The following is a 16,576-nucleotide window of genomic DNA, read 5'->3' as shown; positions in this document are numbered from 1 at the left end:
TTGCTTAACTGGTTGCTGCTAGAGGAGGCTTATCCCTCTGATGCATAAATGACATTCCTGAAGTGATTTTCTTCTTCCACCAAATGGCATGTCATTATCACACAAGTTCTTGAGGAAGTGATGTGTTGGGCTTTTTCAGCTCAGACCTACCCTTAGTAATCCCACCCCCCAGAGATTTTATTTTTTTTAATTCCCTCCCAATAATATGATTGAAATGCTGCCTGTGCATGAATATTTCATTGGTTGGAGGGACCACCGCAAAAGTTTCTTGCTAGAAAGAAAGAAAGAACTGAATGAATTTTGACTCATTCTACATCATGGGTAGGCAAACTAAGGCCCGGGGGCTGGATCTGGCCCAATCGCCTTCTAAATCCGGCCCGCGGACAGTCCGGGAAGCAGTGTGTTTTTACATGAGTCGAATGTGCCCTTTTATTTAAAATTAATCTCTGGGTTATTTGTGGGGCATAGGAATCAGTTCACACACACACACCCCAAATATAGTCTGCCCCCCCAAGGTCTGAGGGACAGTGGACCCTGCCCCCTGCTGAAAAAGTTTGCTGACCCCTGTTCTACATGTTCAGCCCGCTGTTACTTGCTGTCTGCTTTAGTCACCAGTACTTTGTTCAAGGATTCCCAGTTCCTCTGAGCCACTTAAAAGGGAAGGCTGTGGTGAATGTCCAGTGCTTCATATAGTTTGCTGCCCTGGGTCCCTAGGTTTTCCTAAGGTTCGTGCATGCAGTCATTTTGTGCTGTGACTCCAGGCTTAGCTATTAAGTAATTCTTGGGCTGTGACTGATTCTGTACCCAATGCCAGATCACTTGTAAAAGTTCAGAAATTGAGCATCCTTGGCTATAGTTTAAAAGTTGTGTTTGTTCCCCTGCGGGATGGGAAGTTAGGTTAGAATCTGTGGTTCTGTTAATCAATTCTTAGATCTCTCTAGAAGAGTAATGAGGCTGGGTTTGGAGTAACTACGATGGGTGCCAGAATTGGTGTGTGTGTGTGTATGTATGTATGTGTGTAAATTAGCTAATCCAGTGTTCAAAATTAGCCAGGTGCCAGGCACATTTTGCATCTGACTTGTTGGCCACTTGTGGCCAAGTGAATGCCTGGGCACCAGGATGTGTTTGTCTGGATGTAAGGTGTGTGTGTGTGTGTGTGTGTGTGTGTGTGTGTATATATATATATATATATATATATATATAATGTTTCCCCGTGTGTTCAGGTTTGTAGTCTATTTTTCACAGTCCTTCTGTTTTTAATACTCCTTTTATTCCACCCGGGCTTGCAGTTGGCAGGTGAGACAACATCTGAGGGATTTCCTTTTCTCTGTTGCAGTTTGCGGCATGGATATATAGATGACGTGTGTTCAACCTTCTGGCTCCTTGCCTGGGACTTGATGCTGTGCATCTGATCTGATGAGTGAAGCGTGACCTGAGGGAGAACTGTCAGTCATGTGTTCACTGGGAAAGAACACATGGGGAAGAGCAATGGGCACCTCTTAAACCTCCCTGCAGTCTTAGTGTCCGGTGATTGCTGGATATGTTTTAGTGTTTCTGCTTCAGTGCAGCTGTGCTCTGATATGATATTGTGCAGTTATGTCAAAAAGTAATATCATTTCATGGGTAATAGAAGTAGCATTTCCTCTGGCCCTGTGGAGGTTAGGGAATTGCAACCTTGCTGTCCTGTTAGGACACACTGAGTTTAGCCAGAAGGGTTGTTCCTTCAGGCTAGAGCTAATTGCTAATGTACTCTGGAAGGTTTTTCCTGCCCTGGAGCTCCCAGGGACTCTGTGTGCAGTTCGTGGATATGAACTTTTGGGCAGTTAAAGGGCAGCACTAGTTCTTAATTGCTGACCTTTAACAGCCCTTTGTTTTTCTTGATGAGGATGTATGCTGTGAACTATGGGTCATGCATTCGTTAGGGTCAGTCAGACTGGAAGGATAAGTCGTCACCTTCCATTCAACTATTCATTAAGAGCTGGCAATATATTGATGTGAGTACAAGGGTATGGGGAAAGATGACAGCATTTGGTCAGCTTTTGTCTATACAAGCATCGCAGTTGACAGTCCAGTTCAGAACAAATCAGGAACTTTCCTTTGAAGTTTGGTCACCTGATGTCATTGTGATGGCTCCCACTCACCTGTCAGTGGCCGTGGAAGCTCAGAATTTGGCCCACTGGCCAGATCATGTTTCCCACCCTTGACCAAGACCTTCTGCCCCTTGAGATGTAGTAGAAACTGCCAACATAGTGCTACCTAAAAATACTGAGGGCTGTGGTCAGGGCGATTCCCAAGGATCAGATAGAGGCCAGGAAAATTGCATTTGCCCCCCAGAGCTGAAGTTCCTCACCTTGCCTTTATGAAGGCCCACCAAAATGCAGCCTTTGTTTGGGGCATACCAGCATATTCACAGTTCCTGATTCCATTTTCTGATTTATCTTATGCTCTCACAAGGCATTATTTAAACAATCAAAGTGACAGGTAGCTCCCTAGCAACAGGGAATTCTCCCCACTTCTCTAAGGAACCGTTGCTTTCAGTTGTGGTGATGTGATAATTTGTGCGCTCACTACAAAGATTAATATAAAAACCTAAACCAATTCAGCCTAATTGGCTATCTTCAGTAGCAATACATTTAAAACAGCCAGATTTGGATAGGTTCTATCAAGTCAGTAGAAAAAAATTATTAATGCTAAGCTGTGGCTTGTTTAATAAACCAGGAGTTAAACTATGGTCTGTTGCATGGATAGTCAAACAAACCGTGGCCTTTTCTTTTATGGTTTGATATGTTTTCCATCAGCTATTTCCTTGTACCTTTGTAGCTTTGTGAGTATCTGGGGTGGCCAAATAAACTATGGTTAAGGAACCATGATGTGGGGTTTGCATATAATGGCAAGCCATATTTTAAAAAACCATAAGCTAACAACCATGGTTTCAAATGTTGCTTTGTTGGCATTGTGGTTAAGCTGATGGGAAGATTTGGATGGCCGCAAAACCAGTGGTTTAATAAAACCTGGCTTAACAGCGTTTGCGATCCAGGCCATTGATTCGACTAACTTATCTAGGTACTTGGGCACAAGAGTAGCAAGATATCAATTACTTCAACCCATATGTGTGGCTTTTCTCAGGTTATTAGCCCTTTCTCTCTTTCCCTTAAATGTGCTAAAAGCTTCTGAACAGTTACATTTTTCTGCTCCTCTAGAGGCTTCCATCCATTCTTGGTTTGTGTAAAGCTGTGAAAGGAAGTTTTCTGAAATAACCATATTATTTCAGGGTGGGGCAGTCTTTATTTTTTGAATGCCCCACTTCCTGCCTGTCAGGGAAGGGTCTTCATGCAAGAAAATTACACCCAGGGTTAGGGGGGCGGGGAGGAATCACCTGCTTCTCCTAGACCAGCCTTGCCTATAGGATTAGGCATCTTTTGTTTCCAACCCTTGCAATACCGTAAGTTTTCTTTCTGAACTTTTCTTCTCTCTCCTTCTCCCCCTCCCCATTTTACACAGGGTTTTAGGCTGTGAAATTTAAAGATACATAGTGGGGGGCCATGAAAACAGATTTCCCCCAAAGGTTTCCAGCTGAACCAAAGGAAATAAAGGACGCTACATCTAGCATCCATCCAGTGACCAGTGATAAAATCCCATATAATTCTACATTCACAATTTATCAATTATAGCTGCCATAATTGGACATTGTAGTTAATAAACTTAATACATTAAAAAAAAATCAGTAGCAAGCAAAGAACTGTAAGTTTTCTGCAGTTACTCATTCCGTTTCCTCTTTTAACCAAACTCCATATATAGATGCCAAAATAATTCTCTTACACAACTGGCTGTTCACCTGTCCATTATTCATATAGTCCATTTTGGTGCACCTAAACCTAAAATCTTTCTCTATATGAATTTTAAAGCCACAGAAATGTTTCCCAGTAGGTATATTCCTTGCTGTAGTAGAATTCCTGTGTTCCAAAATCTGTGTTTCAAACTATATGGGATGACAGTTTGACCCAGACCAATGGGCATGTTATCCCATAAATCACCATTGTAGTGCCGTGGTTAATGAACCCTTTAATACTGTATCCTGTTCTTTAGCGTTCTGTATTTGTTTTGGGATGTGTCTGTTTCACAGTCATTGTGCTCTTTTGAGGCATTGTTTGAAAGTCAGACTCGGAGGTGGCAAGAGAGCTCTGTATCTGTTGGTTTTTGGAAGGCATTGTGCGTGAGATGACAAATGGGTGCATGGTCTACTCGTGGTGGTTTGGATGAGATCAGGATTACTACGCTTATTTCAGGGGGGAAAAGCTGCGTGCTTGCTTTGCTGTAGCACAGTGCCCTGCTGACTGGCTTAACAGTGTGTTTGGCCACTTTAAGAGGGTTCATCTGCAATGCAGCTGTTAGCTGGGAAGTTCTGTAAACCAAGAAGGAACAAGCGAGCCCTGCGTTTGCCTGCAGTCGTGGCGAACTCCTTATTACAGCACACACACAGAGGGGGAGAGAGAGAGAGAGACTGGCACACAAGAAGTTTTCCATAGGCCTGGGGGAGCATTAGACAGAGCCCCCCACTTGTTCACAATCTGCACTGGCTGAGCAGACTGAAAGGTATTTGAATAGCTTGGTGGGCCATAGTTGTGGAACTGGAAAATCCTGTTGCGCTCAGTGCTTCTCTCTTAATAATCTGGTATCTTGCTTTTTAGCTGATACGTCAGGATTTCTGTGGCGCCCATATTTCTTGGAAACTGACTACATATCCGATCTACCACATCAGCAATTCAAGCAGCAACCCAAGAGTTCCTTTCACTCTCCTCCTCTCCTCCCCCCAAGCCACCCACCCCCCCAGTTGACAAAAGAACTTTGAGAGCTCTGAAGCTTTATGCAGGAACAGCAGAGAACATCTATTGTCAAGAGTGTTGTGGGGCCTTGGAAATGCTGTATGTTCCCATTTGTACATGGCGGTTGCATTCGCCACTTGGCCCCAGTGATGTGGGGAATGCCAAGGGGTGATTGCACATATCAGCTATAACTGTAACTTTTGGGGGGGGCGGGGAGAGGAGGAAACATGAGAGAGTTGCACTTCCTGTTTTTTCCTGCAGCTGGTTCAGTGTTCAAAGAGGAACTTATGCTTGGAAGATGTTGGAAGTAAAGTGTCCCTGTGAAGAGTGAACACCTCCCCGATTCAGAGTTGATTTTTGAGGGTTATCGTAGGCGTAAGGTAGCAGGAAGTGCAGCTCTTTCAAGCTTCCATCTTCCTCTTGCAGCCAGGTAATATCCAAAGCTGATCAGAGAAGTGGTGGTTAAAGTCACTTAGATTAGCATCCACCCCAACGTTTGATGCATCTGTAGAGATAAAATGGAAATGGGGAAGCAGTGCTGAGTACCCGGTGTCTAGCATTGCTAATGGACTGGATGAGAGTGAACAAACAGAATTTCATCCAGGCATCTTGTCAGTAGGAAGACTGGTCAAGGAATAGGGGATCTATCTTGCTTTGGAATGGGTGGTTCCCCCCATGAAAACTCAGGCTTAGTCTTGGATTCAGCCCTCAACCCGGATGCCCAGGTTTTGACAGGAGCTTTTGCACAGCCAAGGCCCAATGCACCAAATCCTGTGCACACTTCAAAGTCCTGTTCATGACTGTAGCTTCGGGACCAGGTTAGAAAAGCTGCATTCCCCCATATGAGCTTATCTGTGGAACTCCTTGTCAAGAGAGCCCCATCATTCCCCTTCTCTGATGACCTTTCATGGGCAGGCAAACATGTTTTCAGACAGGCCTTTCGCCTTGTGAGCTGACATGTTATTCAACTGAGAGTTGGTTTTATTGACGTGTTTTTTTACCTGCCTTCTTTCATTGTAACCTGGCTGGGACCCCATTCAGTGGAAAGGTGGGGCATAAATGCTACCAATACCAGTCTAAATTTCTTGAACAAATGTAAAACCAGTGCTGTATTCTTGGTTTTGTGTGCTCTCTTAAGTGCAGAAATTTGGGGTCTTCTTGGTACTGCCTTGCAGTGGAACGTTCAGCATCACGGCTCCTCCATATTTGTTTTGGTTACATTAATGATCTTATTAGGAAAGTTTTGGTGGGATTCCCACTGCCTTGTTCTGGCAATACAGAATTATGTGTAAACTGGTCTGGGCTGTATATAAGCCACATGCCCCATTCTCTCCCTCCCCTCCCCCCCCCCACTTTGCCGTAAGAGGCTATTTTTAGGATCTGCTTCCTGGGATATGCTGTTCACAGCCGGCTATCTTGATGAAAATGTCACCGAGGCATAGGAAAGGGCTCCTAAACCTTTTGCTAGTAGCTTTTCCTTCCAAAATATATGTGTGTGCAGTGGCAGTACTGGAGAGAGCTAATGTGCTGCCAGCAGTTGGAAGTTGTAACCCAAAATGGTTAAGATCCTTTGCATGCAACTAGAGATACGAAATTAGGTACAAACATTAACAAGGAACATGGATTACAGTGGTACCTCGGGTTAAGAACTTGATTCATTCTGGAAGTCCGTTCTTAACCTGAAACTGTTCTTAACCTGAAGCACCACTTTAGCTAATGGGGCCTCCTGCTGCTGCCGCTCTGCCGCTGCGCAATTTCTGTTCTCATCCTGAAGCAAAGTTCTTAACCCGAGGTATTATTTCTGGGTTAGCGGAGTCGGTAACCTGAAGTGTCTGTAACCTGAAGCGTATGTAACCCGAGGTATCACTGTACTAGGAAATTCGAACATGAAGCTTACTTTGTTCTGTGCTGCACAGGATAAGTTAACATTATTCTGTAGTTTGCTCTACATCACGTATGTGCATGAGTGTGCTTAGTTGGTGAAATAAGCAGTGCCAGTTTTCTGATAAAAGCTGCCACCCACTTGGTTGCTATTTGCCCCTGAAGCTCCCATTTGCAGTAAACAGTTCATACAGAGGCAAAAAGCAGCCAGGAGGAAGTCATTTTCAGCAGAAAACCTGCATGGGCCCCGATCCCAATTGGGAAGATTCTGGATCAGGGTCCCACAAATGCCTTTTCACCAAATAAAAACAGCCACCTTAAGCTCACTGGTTTCAGTGTGTGACTAATGGCATGTGTGTGACTAATGGCATGTGTAGCTTGGCCCTTAAGTGCATGGATAGGAGGTCTGCTGCATCATCACACACTTGAATTGGCACACTTGGATAAATTTATAGATGCTTCCCTCCCTGCTAAATTTACTGCTGTGCATACATGCACTTGTGCGCAACCCCTTAAAGGTAAAGGGACCCCTAACCATTAGGTCCAGTCACGGACGACTCTGGGATTGCGGCGCTCATCTTGCTTTATTGGCCAAGGGCATACAGCTTCTGGGTCATGTGGCCAGCATGACTAAGCCACTTCTGGCAAACCAGAGCAGCGCACGGAAACACTCTTTACCTTCCCGCCAGAGGGTACCTATTTATCTACTTGCACTTCATGCTTTCGAACTGCTAGGTTGGCAGGAGCAGGGACCGAGCAACGGGAGCTCACCCCGTCACGGGGATTCGAACTGCTGACCTTCTGATCGGCAAGCCCTAGGCTCTGTGGTTTAACCCACAGCGCCACCCCTTACCCATCCCTTACGTCTATATCACACCTTTCCTTCCACTTCATTCAATCAAATTCTAAACTACCTATCGACCAGTCTTCTGGGCTGCTTACAAAAAAATGTAGTGTAGACATGAAGTCATGTGAATGATGGAAATGCGTTGCCTACTCTCATCTACCTTGCAACTTTCTTTGCGGGATTGTTAGTGACTTGTCTGAAGCCAATGGCAGTGAGCTTCATAGATGAGCAAAGATACCTGGTTCAAGCCTACCACCTTTTCCAGTACACTACAGTGGCTTTCACTTACTAGCCAAAAGAGGAGAGAGAGATTATTCTGAATGCTTTGCACTAAAAATCCAGAGATCTGAAAAAGAGACTTATGCCTTTGATACGCTTTGGGCAGTGTTCAGGGTTGTGTGTGTTCATGTGTGGCAATTTTTAGCTTGCCTTCTCTCATTCAGAAAGGAAACTCATGGGCATTGCTGCAGGACAAGTATTCAGAGAGAAGACCAGTGCTGACCAAAGCAAGTCTTGTTCCTTTGCCTGCTTGAAAATCCCAGCTACATGCCTTTTCTTATTTCCAAGCATGTAACATAACAGGTTCATTGAAGCCTTCAAAGCTCAGAATCAACTCTGTTCTGTGGTAGAGCTCGCATTTTGTGCCTTGTGGAGAACTGAAGTCCTCTGTGTGCTCGTTCCTTTCCTCGGCCAGCTTTGTAATGTTATGTACCACTTTTCTCCAAGTCTGTTGAAGTGTCTTCTCATTCAAAGCACCTTTTAGGCCCTTTTGTTGTTGTTTGATTTTATTTTTAAGGTGTAGGTGAGAGTGGTCTTTTCTATTGTTTCCAATCTTGCAACCACTCATTTTAATGAGGATAAGGTCTTTTCCAAGAAAAAACCTCCCATCCTAAAGCTGTGTTTAAAATGATTGCGGTGCTTGGTAATATTCAGAAGAATGTTGGCTGGCTGAGATAAAGCCTTGCCATCTTTAGATAATCTATAAGTCAGATATTTAGGAGTTGTAGTCAGAAACATCTGGATAAATGTGAAGATGGGAGTGACATAAATTGCATAACAGCTCAGACCCAAATAGCCAAGTAAAAACTCTTGTTTAGGCTATTACAGTGCATGTTGTGTTGGGCTGTCCTTCAAAATGGTTAGATGCAGAAGCCGGAGTCCTGCTGGGTCTGACATCTAGGGACCATATAAGACCAATCCGTAGAAATTTAATTGGCTGCCAATTAACTAAGGTGCCCCGTTCAAGCTTGTGGTCTTTCTGCACAAAGCTCTAAATGTCTTGGGACCTAGCATCTGAGAGACAGCCTCTGTCCGTATTCACCCTGCCATGGCTTAAGATCTACTGGGGAGGCTTGGCTGGTAATCTAGCTTTAAGGAAAGTTCCTGCCAGAAGGCTGTCTTAGTAATAGGACCCGGGCTGTAAAACACACTCGTCCTGGAGGTTTGTGCCCGGATCGTAGAAAACAGACAAAGGTCATGTTTTACTATATTATTCTAAAATTATTTTTTCCTTACTGACTGTTTTATATGTGTACCGTTGTCATTCATGCTGTGCTCCCAGGGCAAAGGGCAGTTCGCAGGTTTAAAAAAGCCTAAGTGGAACAGCCCAGGCTCCTGGCTTCCCAAGTCTGACATCTATATTTAAAGACTCCTCCAGGGGCTCTTCGACTTCCCCCTTTTGCTCTCTGCTCACAGCTTCTTGTACCTTTCAGTGCAGATTCATCACTTCTAAATTGCAGTATTTCAAGGATAATTTTCCTGGGGATTTGCTCTGTATTTACAGCAGAGTCCACTTAATTTGAAACAACCCAAAGCTGCTCGGGGAACTCTGCCTTAAGGAAGATGGCACGTTTTGTTTAATTACAACAATCCCCCAAAGATTTCTCTCCCAGGCTTGCAGTTGTCTTGATTATGCTCTGGCAGACTTGTGTCTGTCTCCTTCGAAGGATGGAAGTGGAAAACCTGCATTCTCTGCTGCGGGTGTATGTGTGTGCAAGTTACATCTACCAGTGATGGTGTTTTATTTTTAGAACCTAAGAAGCTGTTGGGGCACATGCCCTGCCAACAAAACTTTCCCCCTCTTACAGGAGCTGAACCTAAGCTTCCAATATGTCTTTAACACTCCAGCACAATCCTTCTGCATCCTTTTGGCCAGGACTTCATTGTACATCTGATACTGGGGATTGTCTCCTTTCTTTGGCCTTTTGACGCAATAAACTACAGCCAAGAAGAGTGCAGTGCTTTGCAGAAAGATGATCTCCTCATTGAGCCAGCCAGCAGGCCAAATCCAACCCACAACCCATTTCTTGTCCCTTAGTAGCATTACCAAATTTTAATCAAAAGTTTGTTCCCAGATCTACATGCGAGGTAGAATGCCATGAGTCTCCATATATAACTTCATGTGAAGGATGTATTGCTATTACACACATTCTGGAAAGGCAACAGCTCCCGCTGTCAATCTGCCGCTTGAAGAAGACCTTACATGATAGACATTTGTTCATCAGCCCCTACAGTTGATGACCTCTTGTGGTCCAACTGCACATGCTCAGAATCTGTAGGTGTGCATGTCTGGAACTGTGGGTTAAGCAGCTGTCTGTAAGAGTTTAGCATTTGGAGCAAGCAAACTTATCCTCCTTATTCCACACCTTGAAACATGTACAGTGGTACCTCAGGTTACATACGCTTCAGGTTACAGATGCCGCTAACCCAGAAATCGTGCTTCAGGTTAAGAACTTTGCTTCAGGATGAGAACAGAAATTGTGCTCGGGCGGCGCGGTAGCAGCAGGAGGCCCCATTAGCTAAAGTGGTGCTTCAGGTTAAGAACAATTTCAGGTTAAGAACGGACCTCCGGAACGAATTAAGTACTTAACCCGAGGTACCACTGTACTTACACACACACACACACACACACACACACTCCCCCACCCCTCTTCCAGTCCCAGAAACACTCACTTTGACCGCCTACAATTTCTAACTTTAATTCAGGCATCTAATCTTCTTACGCGGTTATGGTAATTAATGCGAACGTTTCTCTACTAAACAGATTCTTGAAACACCCGTTCAGCTCTTGTGACCAGTAGATTTGCACTGCAGAATTAGTCGGCCAAAATAAAGTAAAAGGGATTCTATGGCTTCCTGCCTTTCATTGATGACTGTTCAAAATAAGTTTGTATAAATTGTGGCTTTGTCGAGCAGAGAAACTGTGTGTGAGGGGGATGGCTCTCTTTCATTCTAGAAATCTGGTTGTCATCAGCGCTGCAGAGCATACATGGGAGAGATGCTACTTGCAGCATACAGAGCCTTGTATGGAAATCTGAGCTTTCAATAATGTAAGAGTTCATGTGGGGGTGGGGGTGGGGAGCCCTGTGGCCAAAGGATTTCCATTGGTTGGAAATCAAAGGATGGTTCACTAGTGGTTCCAATAATGGATGAACTTCACCACACCTGTTTGTGCAAGTCACATCCTTTTTATTTTATTGTCCCTATTGTTCTTCCGCATTACCGTATTTTTCGCTCTATAAGACGCACCAGACCACAAGATGCACCTAGTTTTTGGAGGAGGAAAACAGGGGGGGGGGGAAATATTCTGAATTCCAGAAGCCAGAACAGCAAGAGGCATCAATACGCAGCAAAAGCAGCAATCCCTCTTCCTGTTCTGGCTTCTGGGATAGCTGCGCAGCCTGCATTCGCTCCATAAGACGCACACACATTTCCCCTTACTTTTTAGGAGGGAAAAAGTGAGTCTTATAGAGCAAAAAATACGGTGTATGTTGATTCATCCTTCTTGTTCAGCCCAGGCCTAAAGAGGCAATCAGACATTCCTATTTATCTCATTCCCCTTTTCTGTTGATGGTATATGGTATATTTGTATTTATTTATTGCATGATAAGTAAAAAAAAAATACAGTTGCATGCCCAAAACCGTAAACTGAAAACTTACCTGGCCTCCTTCAGCAGGAATTGGAAATGGAGCACTCTCAGCAATTACTTTAGACTCTTAACTAAGTGCTCATACCTCTGTTTGATAAATAGAGCTATGCACTGCCTTTTGGCCCATTCTTTTGGAGTTCCGCTTTCAGAGAAGGCTGTATCAAGTTGGGTTCAATAAACTGGATGCCCGATAGTAACATGGGTTGGTGTGCGCACATGAATGTATAGCTTAATGTGTTTTTTTAAAGGAGGCAAGAACAGACAGAGTCCCAAATAGTGAAGGAGGTAAACTTTGCCAAGGCCATGGGATTGCATGGGTGGGGTATACAAGAATACTCTGCTGGATCAATCTAAGCTACAAAGTGAGGAAGGACTTGGAAATTTCCATAAGCGTTTTCTTCCAGTGTGAGGGGGAAATGGTGTAGCTTTCATTTCACCTCAGTGGATCCAAATTTGGTACCAGAAGGGGAGAGGGGAAGCTGAGTACATCCCAGGATAAGGAAGCACAATTGAAATTGCACACATTTTTGGCCTGAAGGCTGTTGGCGCTATTTGTTACAAGTGTGAAGATACTTCCGAATTGGATTAGTGGGGTTGGGTGTCCAGTATATGCTGTTGCTCTCTTCATCCCCATGTAGCGAGAAGATCCAGGACGTAACACTGCTTTATTTAAAATAAAAAAATTCCTTCCAGTAGCACCTTAAAGACCAACTAAGTGAGCTTTCGTGTGCATGCACACTTCTTCAGATACACATCTATAAAGATGACTGCTTTATTTAGTTTCACTTTGGAAATAAAGACACAGGGAGACTTCTAGCATCTTTGTAATATTTGCTTTAGTTACAAATATACAGAGCATAAGCAGAGATAAAAGGATCTCCTGAAAGGAAACAGTAATGCTACTAGGGATCATATTTCGACACACACTCAAGGTCCCTTCAGCCAGCTTGCAGTGTCTCTCTCTTTGAACTGATTTTCATGTTAATGAAAAAGTCCTGTTCTACATCTTCTTACCCCCATCATGATCTGTGAGTTTCTGGTAGTAATAGTTTGCTGTCTAAGATATAGAATGGCAAATGGGAGATGTGAGTGAGACCTACAACACCAGGATGCACGAGCATAGAGTTCATTAATGTTAATGCCAAGCCATGCCTTTCACTTACACCTTGAGTTTTTAGGAAGGTATAGATCAGACACACAGGTATTACAACCATTGGAAAACCATCTCCTAATGGTTGGGTCGCATTGAAGAGGCATTGGCCAAGCAGTTTGAAGCAGTCTGACTGACCCAGAAATGGTTGGCTAGCTGTCAGGGTAGGGGAAAAGAGGCTGTATGCAGAGACCCTGGATCCAGCAAGTGTTAATGTTTAAGTAAGGCTAGCTTCCTGTTGAGATAATAGCCTGGGTAATGGGCCATTAAGGGAACGAAGGAAGTGGATCTGTGTGAGACTCTACCACTGCAATTGGCTGGTAGTTAGGAAAAGAAAAAAGTGAGAGTTGAGAGTTTGCAGTGATGTGACCTAGAGGTAAAACTGGGGGGGGGGGCGGGGGAAGAGAGTGTGTCAGAGCAATATTTGATTTCTGTTTGAATCCAAGGCTGCGGCTATGGGTGTTGATGCTGTGAGCCCCTCCATTGCAGGCCCAGGTTGTGTATATGTGTTAAAAAAACTATATATCATAAAGACACCACATTCTCCGCTGTGCCTCAATTCCAAAAGGAAACACAAGCCCCGGCTCAAAGATTGGGGTGTAGATTTTGAAATAACAGGAGTAGGCTCTTACCCAGGAGCCTACAAATTCATGCTTATCATGTTGTGGATGAAGGAGGCCTTGTTACGCTTGCCAGAGGGGAAGGAAACTTCTCCGTGGTAAGCAGACTTTTGAACCCCCAGGGTAATATCCCACACTAGCTGATCTATATCAGCTAGTGCAAGGACTTACAGGTGCACAAAGGAACTTTCCTTCCTTCTCTCCATTTGTGCCTATCCCATGCGCCCTAAATCCGTTTTGGGTTCCCCCCAACTTTCTGGGGAGGGGGGGGTAGAAGTTCCTTTGTGCATACGGAAATGCTTGTGTTTGCAGATCTGTTTGGTTGAGTACTGCCTCTAGGCTTGTGCCCTTAAAAAAAAAAAGTATAGGATTTCACCATATTGGTGACTTCTCTTGTATGAAAGGATAACAATTTTAACTCGTTATCTGATTTCCTCCGGTAGGCACTTTGTTCACAGCTGACTATTTCTTAATAGAGATTTTGACATAGCCCCAGAGGCTCAATACCATGTAGTGGTAGGCTGTACCTTAAAGTCCTGTGATGTTTTAAGCTGCATGATAAACTGTGGAGTGCAGATGCTCCCTCCCTTAATTGATAACTGGAATTCAGAGAACGAGCTTCGTGTGTTGTTCAGAGAAAACCCTCAAGCTTTTTCGGGGTCAGGCTGTCTGGCAGGTCTTTGGAAGGTTCAGAGCTGAGTTACCTTCTTCTACGTCAGGTGAAAGTCTGGCTTCTGAGCAGCAGAGGGGTCAGAAACTGGCAAGCAGTTACGGCCAGGCAGTTTTCAGATTCTTTAAGGTGGCAGTTTAGGGGAAGAGAGATCATGCAAGGGGTATGTGTGGGAAGGGTCTGTCTGGCTACTTGGAGCAACAGGTTGCTCTGATTGTCAAAGCAAGCCTGACGTAAGTGGTATAAACAAACCAGCCATCGCCTCTCCTGCTGTTTGCTCGGATCACTTGCTTTGACTGGGCTGATGTACCCTTGTTGTTATCTGCATGATGCTGCTGCTGCAGTGCAGCAAAGATCGGGCCAATAACTTCCTTTGCCTGAGAGCTGCCTCAATGGTGCAGAGGGTAAACCGCCTCCTGTCGGAGTCCCCAGGCACATTACAGAAACTGTGTTGCAGGCCCCTCAACATGTAGACTAAATGAGCCGATGTTTGTTATGAATTGTTGGCTTTTCCCCAAAGCAAGAAAAACAGTGTTTGCCAGTGCTCCAAATCTAGTAGTGTTTAGGTACCAACATATCCGTATTCTGTTGAACTGTCTTATTATTTTGTTTGGATTCATGCTCCTAAATATTTAACTTCTATCCATGGCCAACTTTTAGCAGGTGGTGATTTGTAAAGCAGGATGGGAGATGAGTTCCTAAACCAAGCTGTTCAGACCTTTTCCACTTAATAGTTGAAAATCCGAATTTTGTGGGGAGCTGTAGTGTAATTTCAGGGTTAGAAGAGGGAGAATTTGAGCAAGTTAGTAACCCACCATCGACATAGAGCAGCAGCAACAACATAAAATTGGGAGTCTTTTATTTTAACCCCTCACATCTTCATAGCCTCTAATTGCACATGCTGTGAGCTCTAGCGCAAGATCAAAGAATAGAAAAGAGGTAGCCCTAATGCTTAATTGTATGCAGTGAAAATGATTTGGATAATCCATTTATAACCACTCTAGATAATGGAACACTGTAGCAGAGTCCATTTAATGAACTGTTCAGGCAGACATGGCACTCAGAAAAGAGAACTTGTCAAAATGCTTTCTTAGCATCAAATGTCAGGGATGCTGAAGCTGGCCTATAAGTCACACCGTCAAAAGGATCATAGACTGGATTGAGAATGATGGATATGTCGCCTACAATACAGACTGAGAGCCAGTGTGGTGTAGTGGTTAAGAGCGGTAGTCTCGTAATCTGGGGAACCGGGTTCGCGTCTCCGCTCCTCCACATGCAGCTGCTGGGTGACCTTGGGCCAGTCACACTTCTCTGAAGTCTCTCAGCCCCACTCACCTCACAGAGTGTTTGTTGTGGGGGAGGAAGGGAAAGGAGAATGTTAGCCGCTTTGAGACTCCTTAAAGGTAGGGAAAGGTGGGACATCAAATCCAAACTCTTCTTCTTCTTCTTCTTCATTGGGAAGGTGATTAGGTTCTAAGGCCTCCTTGAATGGTGTTTTAGGTATGGGCACCTAGTGAATAAATGAAGTCCTTTATGCCATTCTTGCTCTGAACCATCAGAGCTTGACTTTATCATTTTTTAGGACCTTTAATTTTGATTTTTTTAAAAATAAAAACATTCTGCTGCTGCGGGAATCACCGGAGAATGCCCACCCATGACTTGCTAAACCAGGAAGAAAAATCTTTTGAAGAAACTTACCTTGCCTTTCTCAGAATTTTGCCTTTGCAGAATTAATTGATTTTGAATGCACGGTTTGAGCATGGCTTTTTTCAGCCCGCAATAGTTTTAAAGCTAGTCCTGTGCTGAACCTGCAGCAAGCAGTTCCATTAAATTCTTCACTTCTGCGACAGCTGGTAGTTTTTTTCTGCTTCTTTTTAAGAAAGAGGTGACATTTTTGGATTCACTAATCTTTAAATCATTGAGTTTACGAGGTGGCCAAGAGATGTGGGTGTTCTTATTTTTAACTTTTTTTAAAAAAAAATAGCACCCCCCTTTGGTGCTTTTCAGGTCCTGTCCTCACCCCTGGCTAGCAGACCTCCTGAAATGCACATGGAAGGATGTTCCACCAGGAAGTCCTTCCAGAGGCATTCAAGGAAGTGTGTTGGCTGGTGGGCTTCCAGGAGATATGCTGGTTTGGGGAAGCAGTGGAATGGTACTGAGATTTTGGTGGTGGTTCTTCTTCCTTTAAAAAATAAAAGTAAACGCCCACACCTCTTGCCTACCTTGCACCACTAATTATAAAACCCTGAAATTTCACAGGAATTCTCTCCCTGTCACCCCCCCCCCGAGTGATTTCTTCTTCTTTTACCTCTCCCCCTGCAAATGATAGGGAAAAGTCCCGAGTGAAATTATGGGACCCGCTCTAGTTTAAACTAGCCACAGTTCAGCCTGACTCTGATGAAAAATTGCAGTTAGATAATTGTTGTTGTTTAGTCGTTTAGTTGTGTCCGACTCTTCGTGGCCCCATGGACCAGAGCACGCCAGGCACTCCTATCCTCCACTGCCTCCCGCAGTTTGGTCAAACTCATGCTGGTAGCTTCGAGAACACTGTCCAACCATCTCGTCCTCTGTCGTCCCCTTCTCCTTGTGCCCTCCATCTTTCCCAACATCAGGGTCTTTTCCAGAGAGTCTTCTCTTCTCATGAGGTGGCCAAAGT

The 16,576-nt window shown here is 44.3% G+C and overlaps 1 protein-coding gene and 1 long non-coding RNA gene across 31 annotated transcripts in view; both read left to right on the top strand.

The window, feature by feature from the left end:
* The window catches only part of CAMK2G (calcium/calmodulin dependent protein kinase II gamma), a 162,429-nt gene that overhangs the window by 20,530 nt on the left and 125,323 nt on the right, over positions 1-16,576 (top strand). The window lies entirely within an intron of this gene.
* LOC310706755 lies at positions 1,288-5,933 on the top strand. The gene is made up of 2 exons (XR_014526150.1): positions 1,288-4,593; positions 4,689-5,933. It is a non-coding gene; the product is annotated as an uncharacterized lncRNA (long non-coding RNA).

This window comes from Podarcis liolepis (assembly GCF_965112155.1).
Source record: "Podarcis liolepis genome assembly, chromosome: 5".
Taxonomy (NCBI): Eukaryota; Metazoa; Chordata; class Lepidosauria; order Squamata; family Lacertidae; genus Podarcis; species Podarcis liolepis.
The sequence above is the reverse complement of the archived record's forward strand: the minus strand, read 5'-3'. Positions and strand labels throughout refer to the sequence as shown.